This window comes from Hemitrygon akajei, chromosome 23, assembly GCF_048418815.1.
Source record: "Hemitrygon akajei chromosome 23, sHemAka1.3, whole genome shotgun sequence".
Taxonomy (NCBI): Eukaryota; Metazoa; Chordata; class Chondrichthyes; order Myliobatiformes; family Dasyatidae; genus Hemitrygon; species Hemitrygon akajei.
The window spans coordinates 45,184,561-45,206,845 of NC_133146.1; the positions used below are offsets into that span (position 1 = coordinate 45,184,561).

The window sequence follows — 22,285 nt, forward strand, 5'->3', positions numbered from 1 at the left end:
TGAATGCATCCAACAAGATGGACATTTTACAGGCACCAGACTTACTTATTGGTGATGATCACGTCACTAACAGCAATGTGACACCTGCAACAGAGAAAGTTGTCTTTCACAAGACATCTGCCAAACCTGATTCCAGTCCATAGGTGCTATCCTGAAAGAAACAGAGTGCCACCCAAAAAAAATGAACCTGTAGTATAATGAAGTTAGTTATGGACTGTTATTGTGAAAGTATGTTTACTTGAATATGGTTTGTTAAAGGGAAATGGAATGTTTTGTTACATATAGAGTTTTATGTTACATTAAAAGGGGGAGGAACTGTAATGTATGGATCTACTTCTTTTAGCACAATGACTCCCCTTAGCTACTTATTGACTGTAATCCATGCAGATTGATCTGTTTGTTCTCTCAGTCTCTCTTTCTGCAATGTGAATACACCAGTTAAAGCTACTCCCACATGCGTACCTTTGTTTAATTGTATGTAGTTGCACAGACACAACAGAGACCTTGCTGGAGTCTGCCAACAGCATCAAGATCGATAGGTGACATTATGCTACAGTGGCCAATGTTACACATGGGACCTCCTTTGCAACTCCTAAATTCAATTCTTTCCACCTATTCCTACCTCCCATCATGGCGAACAGCATGCTTGGGTTCCTGTTGACCTACATTCCATCTCGTTAGATATTGTCCAACCTGATGTACACCAATATTCCTTTAGGCCCCCTTATAATGGCACGTTCCATGTTTTGGAACAGAGAGAAAATACTTTTTGCATAGATAAGACGGTACACCTGAACGTGTTTCGGTCGATTGCCTTAAACCAGCCCACCAAGATTTGGAGGATTCTGCGACCATGCCCCTGTTGTCATGACATGACCATGAGCGTGTCAGCACACCTCTGGACGAGCCAGAGGCACCTGTCGTTCTTCCACCCTGGGGATATAGGACCTGAGCCAGGAGGCTCTCCTGAGCTCCAGATAGGCTCACAATGCTGGTTTTAGTGAATTCTGGGGTGGCCTGTGTAGCGTAATGTAATTGGTGAAACGTACAGAATTCACAACCACTGACATTGGGTTGGGGTTCACTTTAAGAGGCTGGTCTGACATGATGAGAAAATTACATAAAGGATTTTTATTACACGTGGTGTTCAGTTTTTGGTGTTCAAATAAATGAGTTGCTACTGCTCTTCTTAAACAGAAAACACCTCCACCGTTTTATTTGTGAAAATATGCAGTACAAACACTCCTTACAGAGGACACCAGGATTGAAATCTCAACTCTGACATCACAAACTATAATATAATCTAACTGCTATGCTACTGTGGAACCCCCTTGTAAGAAATAAACATTCACCACTGCATCATATTCCATGTCTTGTTAAAATTATGACTTGGAATACTTTAAATCAATCATGAAACCTCTTTTAATGCTTTTTTTGCAGTTCAGATTTTGGCTCTCTCAACAATGTTCATCTTCTGCCAAATCACACAAATAAACAACTGTGAGAGATTGGCTGGACTGATATTCTCAATTATTTTCTTGCTTCCCACTAACTGGAGAATGTGGTAGACTCCACTTGATATGTTCAAAGAATAATGAATCCTGGACATGAACGTGTTTGACTTTACTTTGGCTCTGGATGTTGGATAGCTTATATATTCAGTTGTCAAAATTATTAATTTAAATAAATGTAAGTTAATTTTACAGTCTTGATCATCCAGATGGCAGATGCACTTAGAATTTGGCCTGCAATGTTTCAAAGCCATCTCTGACCCACAGCCATTATACCATAAAACTAAATTATTGGAGGTTATAATTTCCTTATCAATCTGAAATATATTTCTAAATTTGCTTTAATACATTTTGTTAAAAATGTCACACTATTTGGTTAAATAACATCCTCTTTTGTCTTCCTGATAACCGTTGAATTTTCTGGAGACACTGAGGAACTACAAAAGAGTATGGAACAGGAGAATAGGCGGAAGAAGGTAAGATTAAGTTTCACAGAAGAATAGGCTGAATGTTCAGTTCTAATATGCCATCTGCTCAGACATTCCATATATCACTTCCTCCTTCATACATTGGAAATGGAACAGAGCATCAGGAAAGAGACCAAAGATTCTTCTTCAGCCATCTCAGACCAGACCTGCAGAGGACCAGTTGTTGAAGAAAACTAGAATGCATGGAATTAGATGATGTCTTCCTTCAATGTTGCCAATGCCTCCTGTGAAACACATTCACTCAGAGGGACTTGAGGGCAGCCATGATCTTGTGCATAATGATAACCCAAAACATTCTGATCTTAACAATTCCAATTCATTTCATAGATCATTCACGGAGTCTTCTAATTTCATGTATTCATAACTCAGTCTGAGGGTGTACCATCCTACGATCCAATGGAGCAAGAACCAGCTCACTTCTCTGGATCTGTCAACAATTAATCTCTATCTTTCAGGACAGAAATGGCTAATAAGAGGGGACATAATTTTGAGGTGATTGGTTGAAAGTATAGAGTCCTGATGAAATGATTCAGCCCAAAACATTGACTATGTTCTTTTCCATAGATGCTCCCTGGCCTGCTGAGTTCCTCCGCCATTGTGTATGTGTTGGGGAATGTCAGAGATAATTTTTTACACAGTCAGTGTTAGGTGGCTGTAATGCCCTGCCAGGGCTGGTGGCTGAGGCAGGTACATTTGGGGCATTTATCTCTTAGATAGGCATATGGATGATAGAAAAATGGAAGGCAATGCAAGAGGGAATGGGTAAATTGTTCTAAGAGTGGTTAAAAGATCAGCACAACATCATGGGCTGAAGGACCCCTACAATGCTGTATGTCTATCTTCTATTATTACATTCTCACATTTGTAAATGCTATGGTTCAGTTAGGCATTGTGAAAGACAGATAAAGAGAGTGACATTGTAAGCGGGGAAGTAAATGGTGAATTGGGAGAGCATCCGGCAGCGGGACGATGGAGGTGAAGTAAGTAAGTCTGATTGAGTATTTAATAACAGCAAGCAAAGGGATATGGGGGTGTGGAAGGCAGAGGGAATGTAAACATGGTACAGAGAGGGAATGTGTCAAATAACACACCTTTAAGTGGTAATCAAGGCTGATGGTGAAGGCAAGGACAGAGATTGCACAGGTAGGATGCAGGATCGTTCACTCACCTACAGGTAGACAGAGTGAAGTAGACTTTTGGCATGTTGGCCTTCATAATTCAAGGCATTAAGTGTAAAAGTTGGAAGATCAAGGTGTGATTGTACAGGATGCTGCTGAGGCTGCACTTGGAGTATTGTGTTCAGTTTTAGGTGTCTTGCTACCTATATGAAAGATGTTACTAAACTGGAAAGAGTACATGAAAAGATTTACAAGATGCTGCAAGGACTTGAGGGAGTCCCTCTCATGCACCCCTCACACAAACTCTTCTCCCTCCTGCCATCTGGCAAAAGGTACCAAAGCATTCGGGCTCTCACGACCAGACTGTGCAAGTTTCTTTCCCCAAGCCATCAGACTCCTCAATACTCAGAGTCTAGACTGACATTGACATCATTTATTATTATATTGTAATTTGTCCTCTACTGTGCCTATTGTCTTGTTTATTAATTATTGTAGTGCCCCACACTGTTTTGTGCACTTTATGTAGTCCTGTGCAGGTTTGTAGTCTAGTGCAGTTTTTATGCTGTTTTACATAGCCTGTAGTAGCCTTGTGCTGTCTCACATAGTCTAGTGTAGTTTTGTGTTGTTTCAGGTAGCATCAGGGTCCTGGAGGAACGTTGTTTTGTTTTTACTGTGTACTGTACCAGCAGTTTATGGTCGAAATGACAATAAACTTGACTGAGTTATAGGGAGCAGCTGGACAGGCTAGGATTTTATTCCTCAGAGAGTAGCAAACTGAGAGGCGTTCTTATAAAGGTGTATAACTTCATGAGGGACATAGATAGATTGAATGCACTCAGTCTTTTTACCCAGGGTTCAAGTGCTGGCGGGCATAGGATTAAGGTGAGAGGGGAAAGATTTAAGAGGATCTTGAAAGACAGCATTTTAACATGAAGGTGGTATCTATTTGGAATCAGCGGCTGGGGAAGAGGTTGCCGCAGGTGAAATAACATGAAACAACTTTTAAAAGACAGTTAGTCAGGTGCATGGATTGGTAAGGTTTGTAAAGTTATGGGTCAAATGCAAGCAAGTAGAACTAGCTTGGATGGGGCACCTTGGCTGGCATGGACCAGATGGGCCAAAGGGCCTGTTTCTGCGCCATATGACTCTATAACTTGGCAACATTAGCTCTAACAGCAGTTCCATTGCTCTACCCATAGTCATAGTTCTTCGTGGGAATATCTTCAATGATGGCCAGTTGCAAATCAAAGCTAGTCTGTGCAGAGGGCATGGACATGTTGAAGATGAAGTTTAAAATTACACACCTGGCTTTGGCCATGATGGGAATTGTGCAGAGATGGGATATGGTGATGAGGGCTTTGCTGAAAATGCTTCCACTTTTCAGTTGCTGTCACCCACTGCCCCTGTCAACAGTTTGGTCTTTTACATTCTAAAAACTGATCTTGTCTCGTACAGATGCAGTGCTCTGCACTGGGACTAGCAGAACCCTAACGATCCCAGCCAAAAATATCTCAGCAGTCATAGCAGTGATCCAAGCTGGCCTACCCTGTCACTGCAGAATGCAGAATTGCTGTGAAGAGGAAGAATAATGATTTTCAATTACACAACTGGATTTAATTAATTTGTGATAAAATGTTAGGTTATTAATTTTGTGTAATACTTTCATCCACATAAATACAATTTGTTTCTACTATCTTCCCATTTTGTTATAAATATAAATAGGTAAGAAACAATGAAGAGAATTAAATTCTGGATCAGGATAACAACATCCACGTCAGGACCACCAGACTCAAAAATAGTTACTTCCCCTAACCCATAAAGCTGGTCAACATCTCCACTCATTAGCACACACCACCACCAACCACTACAATATCATTTCCTGTCAAAGGCACCTTATATACATACTGTATACTCTTGGACATAAGTATCACACTATGTACATTGAATCAGTCTATGTACTATATATAAGCTAATCTAATGTATTTATACTTACAGTATATTTTATTGTGTTCTTTATTCTTAGTGTTTTTTTATGCTGTATTACATCCAGAGTAACAATTATTTCATTCTCCTTTACACTTGTGTACTGGAAAATGACAATAAAACATTTTGAATCTTGACAAAGAAAAAAATATTTGTTCCAGCATGGCGGACGCAGCTGAAAATAAAGCCTCTTTCTTAGTGTAAGTCCACAAACCTCGTACACGTTCTTGATAAGGGTGAAGTAAAACAGGCAGGAGGATTGAAGAAGACTATGTGGAGGGGAAGGCAGCAGCCACTGATGACTTTTTTATATTCCGTGACCGTGAGCAATTTCGGCAGTAACAAATGACTGACCTATTATCTGCCATAAATGTTTAGGACCCATGAGCATAGGATGCTGTTGATCAGGAATCAGTCAGGGAATTTCCCATGGTGAAAGAAAACAAAATTTTTACTGTGACTTTGGCTGTCAAAGGCAGAGGTGAGAATGTAATGGGGATAGCTATGGAAATACTCTGGTGAGTACAGGGCCCAGAAAGCTGGGGATTTGGACATACAGTTGTAAATAGCCCAGTGGAGTAGCTTCCACAGAAGAAAATTATCAGAAAATACTCGTCTTTGAATGGCACAGTTGATAAGCCTCTGAACCAATGCACTTGGAGGGTGATGATGAATATGTATGGTGTGGATTATCGGAAGAAATCTTTGACAAAAATAGGAGCACAGCGAAGTTGCTTGTACTTTTTCTGGAATGACTACAGAGGTTTAAATCAACTAAGGCTAAGGGAACAAATCCAATGCCAAATTTATCACAGTGATAAATCTGAGATATTATCCGGGCAGGGAATAGAATATTAACATTTTATGTGAGAGGGAGGAGAGTTGGATCAAGCTAAGTTGCATTATGGAAGAAAGCATTTTTCAGAAACCAGAGAAGTACCGAGGTATGATTTGATAACAGCTACACTGGCTTGCATTGTTTTATAATCTATATGTTTTACACTTAAACCTGTACGTATCATACACTCACTGAAACATTATGTCCCACTCACTAGAGGAGGCCATATACAATAAATGGACTCACATATGAGGGACTGCCTCACCTGGAAGTACTGTTTAGAGTGAAGGAGAAGGTCCAGGGACAGGTGTGGTTGCAGGGATGGGTGCCTGGAGGGGATCAGCAGGAAGGAATGAGTGACAAGGGAGTAACAGAAAGAGTAATCAGTGCAGAGAGTGGAAAGGGGTGAGGAGGGGAAGAATATTGGACAGGGGATGGGAGGGGAAAACATTGCATTGCTGCCTGAGAAGGTAATAATACAAACATTTGTAGGTCCTTCAATGGGTCTTTGGTGGATGAGGCATAATAGGAAACAACTGGTCCTCTGGAAGACCAGAATGATTATCCATGTGTGGAGTCAAAACAAATGGGGGAGATCTTAAATGAAATCTTGGCATCTGTGCTTACTCAGGAGACAGATACAGAGTCTACAGAAGTAACTTCATGAACCCTGTACAGTTACAGAGGAGGAGGTGCTTGCTACCCTGAAGCAAATCAGAATGGATAAATGCCCAAGGCCTGACAAGGTGTTCCCTCGGACTCTATGGGAGGCAAGTGCAGAAATTGTTGGGGCGCTCACAGAGGTATTTAAAACATCCTTTTAGCAAAAGGAGGGGTAACAAAATATTGGAGAATAGCCAATGTTGTTCCACTGTTTAAAAAACACTCTAAACACCTACCAAGAAATTATAGGCTGGTGAGTCTGATATCAGCTATGACAAAGTTATTGGAAGGTATGCTACAGGACTAGATATATAAGTCTTTGGATAGACATGGTTTGATTAAGGATAGTCAGCATGGTTTTGTGTGTGGTAGTTCATGTCTAACCAACCTTGTAGAGTTTTTCAAGAAGTTATCAGGGAAGTGGATGAAGGCAAGGCAGTGTATGTTGCCTACATGGACTTTGGTCAGGCATTGGACAAGGTCCCACATGGGAGACTGGTCAAGTAGGTTTAGTCGCTCGGCATTCAGGATGAGGTAGCAAATTCGATTAGACATAGGCTTTGTGAGAGAAGCCAAAGAGTGATATTACAGGTTTGCCTCTCTGACTGGAAGCCTGTGACTAGTGGTGTACCGCAACGACTGGTGCTGGGTCTGTTGTTGTTTGTCATCTATATCAACAAACTGGATGATAATGTGGTTAAATGGATTATCAAATTTGATTGGGGGTGTAGTGGACAGCAAGGAATGGCTATCATGGCTTGCAGAAGGATCTGTATCAGCTGGAAAAATGGGTTGAAAAAAGGCTGATGGAATTTAATGCAAACAAGTGCGAGGTTTGCACTTTGGTAGGACTGACTAGGGTAGGTCTTACACAGTGAATGGTAGGGCACTGAGCAGTGGGTAAAACAAAGGGGTCTGGGAATACCAGGTACATCATTTGTTGAAAGTGGCATTTCAGGTAGATAGGGTCATAAAGAGAGCTTTTGGCACATTGGCTTACATAAATAAATGTATTGAGTATTGGAGATGGGATATTATGTTGAAGTTGTATAGAACATTGGAGAGGTCTAACTTGGAGTATTGTGTGCAGTTTTGATCACCTACCTACAGGAAAGATGTAAACAAGGTTGGAAGAGTACAGTGAAAATTCACAAAGTTGTTGCCGGGTCTGGAAGACCTGAGCTAAAAGGAAAGATTGAATAGGTTAGGACTGTATTCTTTAAAATGTAAAAGATTGAGAGGGAATTTGATAGAGGTATACAAAATTATGAGGGATATAGAACCTGAAGGGGAACATGAGAGGAAACTTCTTCGCTCAGAGGGTCGTGAGAGTGTGGAATGAGCTGCCACCACAAGTGATGCACTCGAGCTCGATTTCAACCATTTAAGAGAAGTTTGGATAGGTACATGGATAGTAGGGGTATGGAGCGTTATGGCCCGACTGCAGGTCAATGAGAGTGGCAGTTTAAATGCTTTGAGCATGGACTAGAATGGCTAAAGGGCCTGTTTTTCTGAGCTGTACTTCTCAACGTCTCTATAGGTTTATCTAAGAATAATTCAAGCCTGGAATGGCAGCTGACAAGAAGGAAGGTGGAAGAGTGCTGAAAGGTTAGGATACAGATTCAAAAGAAGTGGAAGAAATTAAAAGAAACATGCAACATCAAAGAGAGAAAGAGCACAGAAAGTATAAAGGGGACAATGAGGGGAGAAAAGGTTAAAATCAAGTCACAGGTTCTAGTTTGAAGCAGATAAAAAATGTGCTAATAGTCACAAAGGAATTCACAGCCAGATTACAAGGTTAGAAATTGAAGGAATTCATGGGAATAGAAGGACGGATTATGGGGGGGGGGGGGCGTGGAAGGGGGAATAAATGGTACTTTTTGCACTGGATCAGGATTTTAAATCTATAAACAATCTAGGCTGTCAAAAATATGATTTGATCCCACCATCCTCAGTACATAATCAAAGCCAACTAAGCTGCAATTGTATAACTCTCCTTGGGAGAGGTAAATTTCCAACTAAATGTATTAATTACTTGTTCTGCTCAATTCTGGGCACTTGGGCTTCCAAAGCTCTGTGAAACTTGCCAATGAAATGATAGTGAGAACACAAAGACACTGGAGAGGGTCTGGCGAGCTGACAAGGTAATCTAACAAAAAAAAACTGTATTCTCTCAACTGGTGAATTAAGTGGAAGTTTTCCTTATAGACACTGCTTTTCCTTAGAAAAGTTTGAGGATACCTATGAGAAAATCTGCGCTAACTTTGTCAGTTTTTGTCTGCAGTTTAGACCAGCTCGCTCGTTTTTTGAGATTAGCATATCTACAGAAACTTCTTCAGCAATGGTGCTTATGCAGCAGTGTTGTGTGACCCAGAAGAGTTTTGTGGGTAATCTGCAAATGAAAGATACCTCTCAGAGTAAACCAACCCATAGCTAATTATCATTTCCATTAAACTTCATGCTGCAAGGTAGGGACAGGGTAAATTGATGCCTGAGGCAATCAGGAGATTAGTGAACTGGAAATCAGCATGTATCTCTGCTAAGCCATTGATCTTCTAATACGAAATGTTGACAATTGCCAGGGTAGGGTGGATGAATATTATTGTGGATCTTCACTGTCCAAGGCTGGCGGGTGGTGGGGAGAACTTTCCTTTTAGCCAACCTTAACTTTCTAAACATAGCAGATGACATTTCTAAAGATCAGAGAATTTTTTTTTTAAGTAAGTTAAATTTCCAACCAATATTTCTGTTTAGCTTCTTGCTGTAAAAGGGAGCCAGTCTTCAGTTTTTACTGTAAATGGTAAGTAATAATCTGTCTGAAGTCAAAAGGACAGCTTTGAAATCAAGCACTATCTATATAGCATAGAATGATAGCCTCATTATCTGGGCTGACTTCTCAAGAGATGCAGTCTAAGACAAGGGGGTTCTGTTAATTGGGCATGAAGCCAACCAGATGATACTGGCTAGAGTTATTTAGTTCAAGGAAACTTGCAGATCAGATTGATACTTCCATTTTGCACATTAAATATCTGATCTGCTCATAATTGGAAGGTTTGTATGCTCAAAGAGACAGTTTTAAAGCATTAATTGTAGGAAACTGGGAACTTGTCCCCTTAAGTGTTTACACCACCTGTGTGGAAAGGTATCTGGAAGAAACATCACGTGAGTGAAGACATCCAAATGGCAGAAATGGCTTAGTGAGTGTACCCATAGTCAGACAGGGTTTAAGATCTGCATTTGTGTTTAGAACTTTGCGATCAGAAAACCAAATGCCATCATGTGATCTTGTGTCTACAAGCTGAAGTCTAGTTTCCTGTTCATGTTGGGACATCAGTGTTATCAAATGAGATTGTGCTTGATCTAAGTGGTTTCTTAAATTAGATTATGATGCGTGTAGGTCCTGTGGACAAAACCTTCTGCTGGATGTAACCACTGTTCTGTCGAGGCATGTGCAGAATTTCACTACGGTTGTCAGAAATGTAGCTATATAGTTAAAAGGTACATTATTTACTGAGTTCATGTCAAGTTCACTGTAGCTTTAGCACAGAAGATGACACCTTTTTAAGAGGTGCGCAGCAGAAAATTGTAAAAGATAATGTTGCCAGTTAGCCTCATAGTCACCTGACAAGATTATCTAAAAACTGTGAATGTTTTTAACATTAAAAAGGAACAATTAAAAGAGCAACAACTTCATGTTGTTTTTAAATTTAAAAATGCACTTGAATTTACTTCAACTACTTCAAATAAATTACTGTTATAGAATTGTTGCTGACAGCAAATCCTCCCTGCCTGAAAGAACAAGGCAATGTTTCTCTACCAGTTGTAACCTGGCAGTGGACTCTCCCATCATATGTTGTGGGGAATTGCTGTAACTTCACTTCTTTTGCTGAAATCCAGACGGAACCATGATGATGTTCAGTCATAGATTTCCCAACAAACTGCTGTCAAGAAGTTTTGTTGTTTTGTGCTTTTCTATGCCATCAGTGTCCTAAACAATTGACATTCACAGCAAAATCCAAGTTACGATAGAACAAATACTCCTAATGCAGGGTTTCGAGGTGAATCGTCAACAATTCCCTTACCACCTCCCCACCCCTGCAAGATGTTACTCAATCTACTGAGGTCCTCTAGCAGATTGTTGATCCAAAAATGTATTCCCACTATGCAAAAATATATCTCAAGAGCTTTTTTCATACTTCATTATTGAACTACAGTCCTGTGCAAATGTCTGAGGCACATATACTGCATACAGCTAGCAAGACGTTTGCACATTACTGTAGTAATTTTATATATTACAGTGATGATGAACCTGATTGTGATATTAGTCTCTCTTGTGGACTGAGAGTGGGGAGGGGGCAGGGAGAGGGGAATAATGGTTGGGAAAGGAAAAGGGAGAGCAGAAGGAGTGGGAAACACCAGAGGGACATTCTGTAATGATCAATAAACCAATTGCTTGGAATCAAATTACGTTGCCTGGTGTCTCAGAGCTGGACGGGTCTGCACCCACACCCCCCCACCCTGCCCTGCCACTCCTTCTCCGCCACTTGTCCTACACTCCTCTTGCGGTGCTCCATCCTGGCCATTCCCAACTTCCTTTGCCCCCGCCAGATTTACACACTCTCTCTCCACTCCACGCTGACAAATACAGTACTGTGCAAAAGTCTTAGGTACATATATATAGCTAGGGTACCTAAGACTTTTGCACAGTGCTGTATTTAGGAAAAATTAACCAGCTAGTACAAAGTCTATTTGTTCTGGAAAACTTTGACCTTTTGTTCTTGGCTATGAATCATTTTATTTATGATCTTCTCAGATGCATCTCCAATTAACCATCTTGTTGAACACCACTGTTTTGCATCTCAGCAGTGTACAATTTGCTGTGATTTTTGAATTTCTTTAAACAAGTCAAGAGAGAATTAGAAAGCGTGACTTAATTGCATGCCCCCAATTCCTGTGCTCCCTCTCCCAAAATAATTACTGTTTATTATTAGTTAGATATAATCACTTTTTTTGATTGATCTGAGGCTTACATTGGAAATTTAAGTTACTTGAGATAAATAGGACCATAGAATTACACAATAAAGCATTGTAAGCCATCAATATGAGAAAGAAATAGAGGGGCGAGGATGGGAAGGGAGAGAGGGAAGTGGAAGGGGAAAATTCTAATTCATTACTAACTCATTAAACTTTAGCTTTATCATATTAGAGGGAGGGCAGGGAGAGGTATCAGTTGATAAATGGATAGTATGAATGAACATTTCAGAATGTTACAGATACCAGGTGTAACCACCAGCACCAAGACAGACACACTGAGCTCCAGACGACTCAGATTTAACTATCATATCATGTTAGACACAGCAGCTCAAAATCTTAACATAGTTTAATTTGTCTTGTTGCTTCATTTATACAGCAAAATTGTGGAATAAAAGGTAAAAACACAGCTCTTTCTCTATCAGAATGCTGACGGATTGATCAAAGGATTTATCAAATGGTTGAAAGCTTTGAAGATAGAAAGAAAAAGAACACATTTCAGCAGTGTAATTGCTGTGAAATCCATCAGAAATTGGAGAATTCATTTATTTTTATTAGGATACATGATTTACTTTAATTGTCTATCCCATTTGATTTAATTGTGTCATCTGCACAGCCTTGTTTGGAAAATCAATACAGCTGCTTGGAGGATAAAATCAGATACAAATCACTCTTGTTGCAAGCAATTATTTGGATCAATTGAGACTTCAAATTCATAACATACAAAAGTTGGATAACCCAAATATAGAAAAGATGATTTTACTCCTTAAAAAGAGCTTTCTTGGACTGTCAGAGAAACTGATGTCTCAAGTGCAGATAGATCCATGAAAATATCATTACTATATACTGGCATAGAACTTAAAAGTGTTTTCATGTTCACAAAACCAATTATTGTCCACCACTGCAAATCTGACCAGCAGATCAGCAATAGAACTTAAAACTTATATTGATTCAATTATTTACTGTCTGAATCTTCATCGAAATTTTGGCCATTGAAAGATTTTTAACTGTCAATTATAACTCTCCTGGAGTGATAATGTTATTCAAAAGAGAAGAATACATGCAGTCCCATGTTCAAAGGTATGAGCACAAATGTCAAGAATTAAGATAGTCAAATCCATTGGTGTCTCACCAGCAATGTTCAGATATGATTAGGAAACTGCAGATCGTTTACTCGTGGTATTTTAAATTGCTTCTAGTCTATGGGAAGTGTTTCCACAGACTGGAGAAAAGTGATATCTCACTCCACGTTGTTTGACAGAGAAAAATAACACAGACCTATTAGTCTAACATCAGTTGCAGGGGAATTGCTAATGGGATATAATGACTGAATACTTTGACACATCCTGGTTTCATTGGATCTCAGATGGCATCTCTGAAAATGGACTAATGATTGTTCATTAGTCAGAGGGGTATGTGGACCTGGCCATCAGTGCCTGACAGCACTTTGAAATAGTGCAAAAGATCTGAAGTTCCTTATATAGTTATAATATAAGGAAAGTAATAAAGGAATTTATAAAGGGAATTTTTTTATTAATGCTGAACAGCCTTCTACTTGATACTCGTTTAATTAGTGTTGTCGCTGTTACCAGCTAGATGGGTTTCCTATAACACCTTTTAAAAACTCTCTATTCAAATTCCCTACTGACATTCTCAAAAATACCTTTCATTATATGTACCAATTATCCAGTAATTCCTCATTCTCCTCAGCAGCCATGAATGCACTTCACAACCAATACATTATGCCTCACAATGATTGCCTGCACTGCCACTATGTTCATTTATTTAATGTTAAAAAGGTATCATTAAATGCATGTTTAAAATAACTCAACAGACTGCAGGAGATTACCTGAAGGGTTACAAAACACGGACTATTTCAACATTAATAAACAGCTACCTTGTGGGTAGGAGTGTGCACATGGGAGAATGGTTAAAGCCGATCAGATCACAAAGCTCACAGGTGATCATAAAAATTCAAATCTTGTTCTCTGCTCTGCTCACTTTGCTTAAAGGAAAGCTGCAGAGAAGCTCTGAGGGCTTTAGAGTAAGCTGCACTTGGCACTGGGCAGTGAAAGCGGGCAGTGCAGCCAGAGAGAAAGGGTGAAGCAAGGCCAAATTGGGGACGATTTTAGCAGTGCACACCTGGACTTCCAGAAGTGGGAATGTCACTAATTCCAGCAGACAGGAACAAAATATCTGGCAAAGCTGAATAATGTCGGCCATGGCAAAGGATGGTGTATAAGGGTATAGAGCTCAGTGCCTCTCCAAAAAAATTAAAGCAATTAAATTATATTGTCTTGAGACCATTATTTTGTTTTCTTTCAGGTTTTTTTTCTAATGGGTTGTTGCCAAGAGGATCCCCCAAAGTCTCAATGAAAACTGCACTCTTGCACCAGTGGAGACATCCGGCTACCATTACCAGTCAATTAGGTCCTGCCTGGCACGGGAAGGAAAAGCAGGCAGCCTGCATAATGGATGAATGATTTGCTACTGTCTGCCTTGAGTCCCTGATGGAAATAAACTTCATGATAACTCAGATCGGTTGCATTTTTTATCAGGGCTCTCTTTTCCTACTTTCAAGTATTAAAGCACTTTAGGGAGTTTCAGCTAGTCATCACATAATGCCCACATCAATATCAAACCTTTTCATCTTTGTGTCATTGGTGAAATAACCTATTGAAGAAATAAATTAAAGTTAACCCTATCCCTTTCACAACTATACCAAGTAAATGAAACCTCCCTCACCCCCCCCCCCCACCCCCCGTACAGCAGAAAGAAATGTATTCTGCACAAAACCATCAAAGGATATCAAGACAATAATCAGGGAGTAATCATGAGAAATATTGTTGAATTATCAAGCCAGGCTGTAGATTTCTAGCAGGAATAGGTGGAGTTATATAAGTTCCAAGTGGTCTGGGCTTTTCCATAAATGATTTGCGTAACCTAACTAGTTTTCAATAAACAGCAGTTATTGGAACCCATACAGAGTAATTAACTTCAGAGGTTTAGTAAAGCCAAGAGGGGTACAACCTCTGCACAAAAACCTTATAGCTGGAATTTGCTCCAAAGTGTTCATGATGTTCATGATACAGCACAGGAACAAAGTATTCAGCCAATCAATTAGTTACCAATTTTCATTAATCCTCATTACCAGCATTTGGTCCATCCCCTTCCACACTTTGGCAATTCAAGTACTTATGTAAATATTGCTTAAATGTTGTGTGAGTACCTGCTGTCACTGCCCAGTCAGACAGTGCATTTCAGATTCCAATATTCTCTGGGTGAAAACGTTTCCTCAGATTCCACCTCTTACTTTAGACTTAAGTCCTTTTCAAATGTGTTACTTTTGTTATGGGATAAGGTTTATTATCTACTCTGGTTATGCTCTTCATGATTTCTATGACACAGTCAAATTTCCCCTCAATCTTCTACAAGGTAAACAAACTAAGCTGTGACCAATGCAATTTTTAATAAAGCTGTACCCTGCTCACATATTCTATGCTCATGCTAATGAAGACTAGACCTAATCACTTTTTAACCACCCTAAACTGTATACCTAGGCTGCCATTTTTGTGAGATTTATACAAAGGTCCCTCTCTTATTCAATATTCCCTCATTCATTGCATTAGGTCCTTTATTAGTCTTTTCAAAGTGCTTTACCTTATGCTTAGTGGAATTAAATTCCATATGCTTTGATTTCTGCCTCTGTTACCAATAGATTCTTATATTCCTGTGACATAACTATCCTCACTATAAAAAAACCTATTTTCATGCCATCTACAAATTTACCTTTCGTACATCCTACATTCATATCAACATTATTAACGTAAATGACAAACAGTAAAGATTCAAGCACAAGTCCCAGTGGTTAACAACTGAAAATAGGATTCTAATCAGAAAAACAGCTCTTCACCATCATTTTTTGCCTCCGAGCAGCAAACCAACTATGGATCCAATTAGCCAACTTGCCTTGGATCCCATGGACTCTAGTCGTTAATACCCATCTCCCGCGTGGGGCGTCGTCAGAGGCCTCAATAATATCTGCTGCCCACATCAATATATTTTGTTACCTCTTTGAAAAATTCAATCACATTAGTCAGACAGGATCTTACCTTTATGAAACCATGCTGACTCACTAATTAATCCCTGCCTTTTCAAATGTAAATTAATTCTTTTCCTCAGGACTTCTTCCACAAACTTCCCTTCCAATTATGTAGACATATTGGCTTGTAGTTATCAGACATATTCCTTCTGCCCTTCTTGAATAAACATACCATATTTCCTGTCCTGCAATCATAAGGCATCTCACCTGTGGCCAGCGAAGTTTTACAAGTCCCTGTTCAGATCCCAATCATCTCTTTTGTAGCAGCCCAGGATGTGTCATCAGGCTCCATTAGGTTCTGAGGATTTGTCCAACTTTACTCCTGTCTAATAACCCCTGTTGCTCTCTCTCTATTCCCCAGGTACAATGAGCTCCTTAGTGAATACAGAAGTATTCATTTACAACCTCACCTATATCTTCTGACTTCAAACATGTTGTCACTTTAAGATTTAATCGCCCTTTACTTGTTTTGGCCTGAAACGTTGGCTTGTGCTTCTTTCCATTGATGCTGCCCGACCTGCTGGGTTCCTGCAGTTTTGTGTGTGTGTTGCTCGGATTTCCAGCATCTGCAGATTTTCTCTTGTTTGGCCCTTGCTCTTTCCCAGTCATCTTCTTGTCCTTAATGTACTTATAGAAAGATTTGGGATTTTCTTTATTGATAGTTCATGCCTCCTTTTGATCTTCTGATCTCTCTTGTTAGTACCCACTAACACATTCTATACTCCAAAAGACCTTCTCTCTTTTCAGTTCTTTATACTTGTCATATCTTGCTTTTAGATGTTAGATTGAATTGGGCAGTAATAAAGTAGTAAATTAGCTAACTACTAATGGTAGAAATAGGGAACAAGCACAGTGGATAATGTTTAGTCTTTAGAGGTGACAAAGTTAATATCAAAGTACTGAATACACATTAAGGAACATACTTTTGATGAATAAATTAAACTTTTAAAAAATCTTGTATCTTGTACAGCCTTATATATTAATAATTAAATTTATAACAGATGGCATGCTCTGCTTATAGCTACAGATGTATAACAAGAGATGCATCTATTTTTCAGCATAATATCCAGGAGAAGGACAAATGTGTCATTCAACATTGGATACACACATATGAATTCTTCTCATTCTTCTTCAATATTACATTTACATAGCATTAATTTGGAAATTAGATTCTCTCTTTATTGTTCAATTTTACAACTGTAATGTATCCAGGCCCTTCATTGCCCAGGGGTTTTCATTCTCAATAACATCATAGGCTATTGCTCAGTAGCAGCTCAAAATTATATCTATATTTGGCCATTCTGAAGGCAAGTAATTTAAATAATCAGTTTTCTTGACTGTTAGGCATCTGCTTAAAAATAAATAGTAAAGTCAAATTTATGACAAATAACAAAATATTAAACATCTCAGATGTGAAAGATATGAGACATTTTAAATCAAAATATTTTGTAAATGATGACTGTATTTTCATCAGTCTATTTCAAATAAAATGCATTATTGTGTTGGTGTCTAGAATAAGTGTAGTATTAACAAATCTCCAACAAGCTTGAGCCATAGCAAGTGAGACCCTTTTACTTGATACTTGATGGCAGCCGTTAGTCTCGCGAGACCATGGATCTGCGCCTGGAAAGTCTTGCTTCAGTCTATGTTGTAAAGCAGCGTCTGTTACGGCTGTAGAGGCCCACACGGGCGTGACGGTCTCGGCTGCAGTGACTGCACTTGAAGGCGCTGTCCTCCGGCATTGTCTTGGTGCTGTTTTCTTGGCGAGTGCGCTTTTCTTCAGCAGCAAGCCTCAGCTTCCGTTCTCCTCTTTTTAGACCTCTGCGTAGTTCCAGCCTCCAGCGAGACCGATCGCTTGCAATGTCCTCCCGCCTCTTGACGTTCATGTTCGGTGACTTCATGTCTCTCTTGCAGACATATTTGAAACGAAGATGGGGTCGCCTTTGTGCTCTCTTGCCGGAGGCCAGTTCCCGGTACAGCAGGTCTTTCGGGATCCTCCCGTCTGACATGTGGTGTACGTGGCCTAGCCAGCGGAGACGGCATTGTTGGAGCAGGGTGAAGAGGCTGGGTATCTGGGTGCGGGCAAAGACGTCATTGTTGATGACTCGGTCAGGTCACTTGATGTCCAGGATGCGTATAATTAGCATTATAGTAAAAAGCTTCCTGGACCATGTTTCAGTCACTACCCACTGGGGCTGTGTGCTGATGGGTGTTTAATAGAGTTGGGTAGAAATTTTCAGAGTATCTGCGTGGAGCTCTTTGGTTGACATGAACTTCAAATGCAGACTAATTTTACTTCCTCCAGCTGGTGGATAATATGGATATGCAAACAGATTAATTAACTTTGAACTACATTGCTTCTCTCAGCAATTTTCCAATCAGCTAAAAGTGGATGCCATTCCTTGTGCAATGCTCTGTTTGAAACTGTTAGGTACAATAGTTATATGTTTCTTTGTGGGGTCATTTACCAGTCACCAACTTTTAACTACACTCCATGCAAAGCACCTACACCATTTAAAATGGTTATCAATCACTTTTATGTAACTCTGGATGCTTCCAGTGGCTACAATAGTTATGTCTGATACTGTGAATTAGCCACATCCTCAGCACTAATCTCACTTTTCCACTTCTGTCTGCCAAGATACAGCAGAAAAGGTGGGGTTGGGGGAGAAAGACTACTGCCCACACAGTAAGAGTCCACATGAAGTCACACAAGCTCTCCGAGAAACTGTATTCAAAGGCAAAGTTTTTGAAGGTCACTGATGTTAAAAGCCAGTAAGTATCTGCAATTCACCTCCAATACAACCTCCAATTGGTGAAGACTGGCATTTCCCTGAGCCCTTTCAAATGGCAGCAGTGAATCTATGCCATGCATCGAGATTCCCAGCTCACCACTGCATTAGGGATCTCACTGATGTTCTTCTCAAGGGAAGGGAAATTCATCTTCTTCACCTGGAGTAGAGATCAACAAACATCATAGGCATGTTGATCTGTGAGGATTTCAGTCATGATAGTCGGCAATCTTGTGACACACTGGCCTCTCTTTTCAAACCCTGTATCTATCTGAATTGCAAGTAGTTTCCCAGCCTAACTGTCCAATGTCTGGGGTGACACTGAGATTAAAATTCTGCGGAATTTATTTTAATCTTAGGCTGCCCCTGATGCCTGCCATATTTCAGCTGCTGCAGTGCTTTCAGAGGACAGGAATATCTCCACCTTCCCTGGTTCTTCCTTTTCTTGCTCACTCCTCGGCAGGAGGGTGCAGGGACCAACCGAAGCGGTAGTGAGTGCTAGTATAATCCTCAAAGCGTGATTCTGGTGCACGGGCTGACTGGGGGCACCCTGAACTGTGACATTGTGCTTCACAGCTTGCTGCTGGGTGCCACGGCAGCATAGCAGTTACAGCTTAGGGTGTTAGAGTTCAGAGATCAGATCTAACATCAGCTGTAAGGAGTCTGCACATTCTCCCTGTGGAATGCATTAGATTCCTCTGGACGTTTCTGTTTCCTCTCACAGTCCAAAGGCGTACCGGTTAGTAGGTTCATTGATCTTTGTGAATTGTCTCATAATTAGGCTAGGGTTATATGAAGGGTTGCTGGGTGGTGTGGCTTAAAGGCTGGAGGGGTCTATTCCATGTTGTATTTCAATAAATACATTTCAGAATCTTGCCAACATGAGGACTCAGCACTAACTTGAAATGTTACTGCCGCAACAAGTCAAGGAAGATGATAGGGAAGCATAGAATGAACAGTCAGAGAACGGAATGAAGAGGGGTCCTTTCTGAATGCATAGCTTGGGAGCACCTAGCTTGAGTGTGGTGCGGGTCACCTGTCCTTGCTTGTCTAAGATATGAATAATATTGAGATTCTATTGACAAGTATATTAGAGAAATAAACCCAGAATACAAAATCATCCTGGCAGCTGCATATGGTATCAATTTCTAATGTGTTTCTCCGTGAAAAAGATTGACAGCGGTGACATTACATGATCAAGGAGGTGGAATGAAATTCAGCACCTGGCTGCAGAAACACTGCCCTCATCACCAAGAGGATTAATGAAATAGAAACAGCCCACTATAAAAAGGCTGCTGACAGCAGGGAGAACTTTGAACTGCTTCTCCGAAATTCCGTCCCTGTGACAACTGACTCATCAGATCTGATAGGGTATCCATCTTCTTCCACCTCATTACAGTCCATCATTTACTCCCGGTGACTGGTGTTGTCTTTCTTGATTTGACAGCAGCACAGGAGACGGTCCAGCAATCAGCTCTTCTGGCAAAAATGTTGCAAAATCTGACACATTGAGCTGCTTGTTTAATCAGTGTTACTATTTGATGGATGCAGTTTAATGCCCAATGTATGCATCTGTGTCTGGCTGCAGTACGTCTCTTTCTTAACCCGCACAATGATGAGTTGCCAGCCACCAATTCTTGAATACTTGTCAAACCCAGTGTCTAACCTCTGCTGTACAGGCGCATAACTTCCCATTTGTGGAACTCAAACATGCTGCAAACCATTACTGCTGAAAGTGACAGCTGATACTAAGATCATCTCATACAGCCAAAGAGTAACAGTTCCTGCAGTTCACTGAATCTATGTTTGACCACCAAACAACCACTTACATCTATTGAATTTTATTCTTCCATATTCTTTCCAATATTCTCACCAAATTCTAATCAAGCCTCCTGAGATTCTACCATTCACCTACGCATTAGGGGCAATTAACTGTGGCTTCTGCGATAAAAATATGGAGCATTCAAAGGAAAGCCACAGCAAGAATGTACAAAGTCCACACTAGCAGCACCCCAGGTCAGGATGGGACCCGAGTTATTGGAGCTATCAGACAGTCGCTTTACTATGCCATCCCAAACCTTGAATGCTAATTGGATCACGTTGGCGCTAATTGTCATAGGACTCTTAAACAGTCTACCAATTGAAGGCGCAGGCTCAAGCAGATGGTTCATTTGTTACATGGTGGAAAGGAGTGGTGACAATTAGTTCTCTAAGCAAAAGGAAGGCAATTTTTTTAAGTCACTGAAAGATACACAGGGGAATTGAAGAAACAGATGGAGGATAGCCAGATTGGAAATTATTACCAGTCTTAGCCTGACAGCCCTCCTTCACAAATTCAGTTTAATTAAAGTATTTTATATCATTACTTAGTAATAAGTGAGAGTAGATATTTCTCAGAGCAGTGCATTTTTGATCTTCCTACATGAAGGTTTGAATATTAGAGTGGATATTAGCCAATAGCAAGAAAGCTCCAGTTTATGATTCAGTCACACTGTTTCCGCTGGAGACGTCAAAGAGTGAAGTGACAATTGTTTTACTGCGATCTCAGACGATCAGAAAAGATTAATTCCATTCTAAGATGTAGACGCAGGGGATTTACTGAACCAATTTGCCGATTGCGAGGCATGTTTCTCAGGCTCTTTTACATGGCCTCTGAAGTGTGACATTTCAGGATAGAAGTAAGACATTAAGTTCATCAACAAGGTGATTTTGAGACACACCTCACCTCATCTCTAATAGATGGGTGTTGGAGATTCTGAATCCTGTGCAGGCAACTGCAGAATGTGCACGTAAAGTAATTTTGCTGACTATTTGGTCCATGAAGATGCGGTGTCCCCTCAAAGACCTCATTATCTCCAACAGAGTTACAATTCCGAGTTAGGATCATGAAGAACAGTTTTGAGAATATTATCAAGATGACATCGTAAATGACAACTGAATTGTCATTAGCATATTACAAACAAAATGCATAGTTGTGCAAGTGTCTACAATATGTATGTAATACTCACATTCTTCAGTGGTATGCAAGATCAACAAACACTGCAGTAAAAAGCTTCCTTCATCACTGTTCAGTCACTAAATTATTGGAATTATATAGGGATAGCTGGAAATAATTTATGAATGACATATTCCCTGTTAAATGACTTAATCAATTCTTGAAAAAGGTGAATCTGTCACTCTACGACAGATGCCATTGCATCTGCCATTCACCTAGCCCAGACACACCTGAAAAACATGGACACTTATGTCAGAACTTTAATGAACAAACTTTTACTTCTTGGTTTAAATTCACCACTGGGTGTTGGACTTCCTAACAAACAGATCTCAGAGAGTCACTTGCACAACCGTTCCTCCCTCTCCATCATCCATAGCACGGGTGCCCCCCAGGGTGTGTGCTGAGCCCACCGCTGTACACTCTACTCACACATCACTGCATGGCCAAACACCCGTGCAATCATATCATCATGTCTGTTGACGACACGACAGTGGTGGGACTCGTCACCAACAATGATGAGACAGCCTATAGAGAGGAGGTGGAAGAGCTCGAGGCCTGGTGCCAGGTGAATAACCTCCTCCTCAATGTCAACAAGACAAAGGAGATGGTTATCGACTTCAGGAGAACCTGCACACTCACACCCCTCTTTACATTGGCAGCACAGCAGTGGAAATTATGAGCAGTTTTAAATACCTGAGAGTGCACATCACACACAACATCTCATGGACCCAGAACATATCCTACACAGTCTAGAAAACTCAACA

The 22,285-nt window shown here is 40.3% G+C and overlaps 1 protein-coding gene across 1 annotated transcript in view; it reads right to left on the reverse strand.

Moving 5' to 3' along the window:
- tcerg1l (transcription elongation regulator 1 like) overlaps positions 1 to 22,285 on the reverse strand; it is a 589,782-nt gene that overhangs the window by 104,885 nt on the left and 462,612 nt on the right. The gene's annotated exons all lie outside the window — the stretch shown is intronic.